Raw genomic sequence first — 6,653 nt, forward strand, 5'->3', positions numbered from 1 at the left:
GTGCTTTGCCGCTGAGCTAAATCCCCAGCCCTGGAAAGTGCAAACATTAAAGATCTTATGTATTGTGTTTACTTGAAGACAGTGCTTACAAAATTGTTTGCGTTATTTTTATCTCACCATCATTTGATGAAAGGAGAAAGATCTCTCCATGGGTGTGGATTGCTGTATCCTGACTTTTCATACTTCAAATCATTGTCAGCTGCTGCCCTAGGACCACATGTGTTCATCTCCAGGGGCTATAAAATTTTTCTTGTGTTTAAGAGATCAAATCATTGTTCTCTAGGGAGAATATTTTTTTCCACCAAAAAAATATTCCTTTCTTTCCCACGGACTTTGAGACCATCACTTTGTGCATCTGTCCTACTTCATTCATATACAGATATAAACACACAACTTATTAAATTTTTTAAGGGCTCTTGATGTCTGAACATTGAACTGAATGAAAAATAATACATTTCTTTCTATGTTGGAAGACAAAGTTGAAAACAGTATGAGGATGAGAGATGAAGAAAAATGTAGTCACAAGTCAAGTTATATTAGACCTTGTCATGATTAAGAGTTTGGACTTCATCCCATGGAAAGTGATGGAACAGACTTTGAACAACTATCTGATACCCACCTCAAAGATTGCTCTGCCTCTTCAAATATGAATAGAAGTATGAGCAACCAGTTCGACACAGGATGTAAAAGTTTAGGCTCAGATTAGTGTAGGTGAGAGTGGAAAGAAGACCTTGACTGGATTGGGTTGGATAAATGTTGGAAAAAGAAAATCGACAGTTGGCAGCTGGACTGGATGTGTAACATCAAAAAAGAAAAGCAATAAGGTTTATATTAAGATTTTTGCCTTGAAGGAATGGATGGATGGATGGATGGATGGATGGAGGGATGGATGGATGGATGGATGGATGGAGGGATGGATGGATGGATGGATGGATGGATGGATGGATGGATGGATGGAGGGATGGATGGAGGGATGGATGGAAGGAAGGTAGGACAGCTGGAATAGAAAGAAGTTTAGGAAGGAATAGCAGGAGATTTGGGGTAAACAAACTTTGTCTACCTAGAAGCAAATAGTTCTGTTTTACGTTATGCAGATAGATGACAGACAGACAGACACAGAGACAGCTACATAGGCAGAAATATATACGATGGCACTGTATGTATATATTTGATCTTCACCATCATAGAAGTAAAGGAAGCTTAAGGAAAAATGTGTGGCTAGCAGACAGTAATGATGAACAAAAACAAGAGGTAAAGCCTGATGAAATTAGACTCAGAATGAGATTCTTTGGACAGGGTGATATCTTATTTCATTGTAAAGAGCTGCTACTTTAGAAAGTATTTTTTAAGAGTCTGAATTCATCTTTGATGCTTGACTCTTTGCATCTTTCAGACCCTCTACTTTCCCTTTTCCTTCCTGTCCCTCATGTGGAAAATCTGATAATCAAATCCAAAGTGCTTTTTTCTTTGGCACTAGTGTAAAGTTTAAGCTATAAAAGATCCAGTCCAAACTCTGGAACCCTCACCCACATTCACCTCTCATCAGAATTTTGCCATGCCAATGCAATCATCTGCCATGTTCAGACCCTTGCACTTCTCAGAAAGTCTGATTATATCCTAACAGAACTTCTCATGCCCACTTTGGTTTGGGAGGGATGCCTCTCCTACTCTCCAGTTAAAGTAATTAATACATCCCAATACAAATTAAAACAGGACCTTCAAGGATTGAAAGTGACTTCATAAGATCTATTTAGGAAAGAAGTACTTCTCCTCATCACTTTCCATGTATATTACTCATCACTTTTGGCACATGAAGTGCATTTTGCATGGGGGTCCACCTTAGCTCTGCCAGATGAAGACAATAATTGGTGTAGTGAGCAGGATATCCAGGCAATAATCACCACAAATGGGAGTCTTGCTTCACTTGCTCTGTCTTGCTAACTGGCTCTGTTCCCTGCAGGACTGCTTGCTCTAAACTGTGCTAGTCTGTGCTGCATTTGATGGGACTGACCATTTTCCATCCACAGATTTAACTGTCCTAAATCAGAAGTTGTTACTTGGCCTGGGCATACTGGACTTGGGCCCTCTTTAAAGTACTCTTGGGTGATGTGTCTTGGCCTAGATCTTACCGTGTGTCTCAGTGTGATTCATGTGTTTTGGGAACAAAATAGGCCATGACTGATGTTAGGCTAAAAAGAACAACTCTTAGGAATTATGTGTCCCTGCCATTAGTTACGTGTCTCAACTAAGCATTGGCTGCTGTCCTACAGAATGTTCACAGGAAATAGGGTTACTCTATGTAATATAGGAGCCCACTGCTAAAACCAAGTCCTTACCATGGGGCACACTGCAGATCATACATCTAAGAGCAGAGACAACCTAAGACTCTGAAAATGCTTTTGCTGCTCTATTGTGTTGCTTCTGTTGCCCAAAGAGAACTTGTGACATTGGAATACCACAAAATATGCTTATATAGTAAATAGAATATGTTAATATTATAGTTTTCTATATCAATGCTATATTTTTATATTACATCTAAATATTTATATAAACATATATATTTATATATAAATGAAATACATATTATATATAATATGAGCAAGAAAGAGATTCTAACTCTCCCATGGACTCTCTTACAGATGGAGACATTAGGAGCATTTTTATTCTTATATTTGAACTTTGACTTCCAGTGAGAGTTCCTAAGTCCTCCGCAATTTCCTGCAGGATAGGAGAGGCTGACACCGAGCTCCTACATCCCTTTGTAAGAGCAACTTTTTTTCAAATGAGGCAATTCTTGGTGGGCTCCTGTATAGTCTCCAGACAAAAGCTGGTTGCCAGAGGAACTAACCTTGCAGTTAATTAATACAATATTTGTTTTTTTGAATTACTACAACAAACTATTTCTATGCAATCCATATTTTTAGACAGAAAAGGTCATCTGATAAGTGGTTTAGAACTTTTAGCCCCACACCCCAACCTAGGGGAGGGCAGCGAGGCTGAAGAGGAGAGATGACTCTGCAAACACCAACAACACTAAAGGAAGCCCAGAGTCATTTAGGTCTCTGGGGGATCTGGAGGCAACGTAGTCCTCATTTACAAATTTTATCTGTTTTTTCTGTCATTCACAATCAGCCCATTTTGAATTAAATGCCCTAAAACAAACAGATTTAGAATATGTTCAAAAGACAATACAACAGAAACTCCTGCTGGTTCCTCTCCCTTCTTCCCAGAAAATCCTTCACTTTGGTGTCTCAGCATCCTCCCCTCATATCTCCTGGCATCTCCAGAGCATCCATGATAATCATGGATTTCTGATTCAAGAAGCTGATCCTCAGTCTTATGTCACACAGCTACACATCTTTAGCAGTGACAACTTCTGGGTACAAACTGGACTATCACGAGACAGAGGCTTTCACAGACCTGAGCCTGTCTGTGACCTCATGCCTTTATATGGGTAATGGGAGCATCACCTTGGAAGCTTGGCATAGTCAACAAGGCCTCCATGCTAAAATACAATAGTTATCTACTAGACAGAGCTGACTCTGTCCCCTCTGTAATATATAAGATATGGTACAAGGCAGCCTTTTCTGTCCTCAGGCCCTTGTAATTGACTAGGTGCTAGAGAAGGTCACCCCTCTCTTGGACTGTGTAACTACCTGGAAGGTTCTATAGAATTAAATGGGCAAACAGCTATAAGAATTTCTACAGGTCATGGCCAGCACCCAAAAAGTTATACATAACTGCGCATATTGGACTGAAGCACATTTTATCCTTCAGCCTAGGTTCCCTAATAAAAAAGGATCAAAGGGTAAGCACATTTGGCTGAATTTTTAGTCAATCATCCTAGCACTGGGTTTTCCCTTGGCCAAAAGTTTGTTCCATTTGTCCATTTTTACAGTTCCCTGGGGTATTCCCAATGGTCTAGCTATCTTGTTCCATCATGATAGTAAAAAATTACTTATCCAGTGTTTCCTCATTTGGGCAAAATAATTATGGGAATCTCTTGCTGCCAGATATCCAAAATTCAAATTAAGGCTACACAAGTCTCTACATGCTGAACACAATGGGAGGACTCACCTTAACTCCTTCAGCATCCCAGACATTGTTAAGAGTGACAGAGGCACTCTTTTCACTTCAAAATCCACAGTGCTGGGCTCTGGAACAAGCTCTTCAGTGGACACCTTTACCAGACAGTCTCTGGCTACAAGCCTCATAAAGTACATTTATCATGGCACAGTTAAACACGCGACAATGCAATTAATGAAGCAGTCATTAGACAAACATCAGGGACAAATTGTAACAGAGAGTTGAACTTCATGTTGTATGTTTGACAGCTGAAAACTGTAAAGCTTCATCCTTCCACCGCAAATCTAGACTAACTGCTAAGAAGGCCTATGGTCCCCCTGCTTTCGAACTGTAGGTGGTTCAAATCATGAAAGCCCTTACCCACCTTTTACAATGCTAGCCTTAGCCCCATCTTGTAACTTTAATAAAAGCCAATCCAGGCTCCTTTCCTTATTTTCAAGCCACTTCAGCCCTGATTGAAAGCCAGCCCTGAACCTCCCACTTTAGAAACTCTTCTTATGTAGGTAATTAACTGTTTTATATCCTCACAATGCTTGTGTGGCATCTCTGCCCTTGATGCAAATTTTGAGGGAGATGGCCACAACATATTTTTTCCTAAACTTCAATTAATGCCTCATCAAAATCAGGCCTTCTAAGCCATGGATATAGCTCAATGGCATAAGCACCTGCCTGGCAAGAGTAAGGTCCTGAGTTTGATTCCCGGTAGCAAAAAAAAAATCAGTGCTTCTGACTCCATAAGCCACTCTGATAGACTTTTACAATTATCACTGTAATTCGATTATACTGTAAATTAGAAAATTTCTAAATTCTCCATTCCAAAGGGTACTATCAACCAAGAAGAGAAGCTATATTATATTTTCCCTTTTTTTTTTTGTCAGATTCAGCGTTTGTGTATCATTCATCTGTCACATCTAGACACAATCAAAGGAGCGCTCATATCCACAGTCACAACCCCTCCTTCTTAGAAAGAGCTGCTACTATATTAGGCTTCATCATGAAACAAACTAACTGAAAAAATTAGAAGTATTCTGAGCTGAGTGTCCCAAACATTCCTAAGCAAGTCTGAGACTGGAGTTTGAATGACTCAGAGGTTCAGGACTGAACCTTTTCTTCTCTCAATCTGCTACACCACTTACTTCTGTTCCAAGGGTTTTTATACAGCAGTATTTGTTCAATGCATAGATTTGTTCCCGGGTATGGAATTTAAAAAGAAAATCTAAATGGCAAACATGAAATTTATGTAGTCTGCATATACTATTATATAAATTTTATATTTGTGTAATTCTGTACCAATTTACCAGACACATGTTTAGTGCACTGGGGAAATATGTGGTTTCTTAGCATCCGTTCTGATGGACTTACCATTTCAGCAGCCCTGGAATCTCTTGGGGGCAGCTATAAAGAGTTTGGAGAAAGGATATTCATTCCTTTTGTATTTATTCAGGCACAAAATATTGCAAGTTTAACTATCATGAATTTTTTATTACATTACAAAATTTCAGAAAGTTATTTATTACCCCTGAAATAAATATTTGAAATGACTTTTCCTATCTAAAAGAATGTGGACTGTGTAGAAACAGCTTGTTGTATTAACTCTAAAAAATTAATACTGTATTAAATGCATAGCTCTTGAAAGATACCTTACAAAAAATCTTTATGATAATTTCCACTGAAAAAGTGAACATGAATACATTCTAAAAAGAAATCCAACTTATGGAAAAGTAGAAGAGAAAAAGTACAGGTAAAAGCTACATAAGGGCAACAATTGATAATAACAGTACATTAACAGCTTATTTTCTTTCAGTGGGGAACATTAAACTTAACTGTTGGAAGCACATGCTTTTTCATCTGTGAAACATCTGTTGAACACTATCACCCATGAAGCATTGTTTTAAGCACTTTTGACATATATGTAAGATGGCGTCTCTACCCGTGAGCTGCACACAATCAGGTAGCATATTAATTAAGAGAAATGTTCGTGAATTTATATTAATGTCATAAAGTACAGAAGCCAGAGCCTTTCATTCTGTTTAGCAAATGTTTAAGAGTTAAGAGATAACCCAAAAGGTGACATTTTACATTGAATTAATTAGTACACAAACCATACGATTATCTCAACTAATACAGAAAAATACTTTTGACAAAATTCAAAATTTTTGGTGATAAAACAACATACAGTATACTAAGACTGAAGAGATCTCAGTATGAAAATGCAATACGTGGAAACTCCATGACTATTCGACTCAAAGTGAAAGACTGAAGGTTCTTCTAAGATCAGAAATAAAATAAAGATGCTAGGTTTGCTATTTCCAATTACTATAGCACTGAAAGGGAAATCAGGTAAGAGGAAAAAATCAAATTAGAAGGAAAGATGTAGAAGTATTTCTGTTGCAGATGCTATAATCTCACATCTAGAAAATTTTAAAGAACTTATTTGTAAGATCATTACAGCTGAAAAGAGAATTCAACGAGGGGGCTGGGGATTTAGCTCAGCGGCAAAAGCGCCTGCCTGGCAAGCGCAAGGTCGTGAGTTCGGTTCCCGGTACCGGAGAAAAAACAAAAAACAA

Source organism: Chinchilla lanigera, unplaced genomic scaffold (genome assembly GCF_000276665.1).
Source record: "Chinchilla lanigera isolate Chin_1 unplaced genomic scaffold, ChiLan1.0 scaffold00062, whole genome shotgun sequence".
Classification (NCBI taxonomy): Eukaryota; Metazoa; Chordata; class Mammalia; order Rodentia; family Chinchillidae; genus Chinchilla; species Chinchilla lanigera.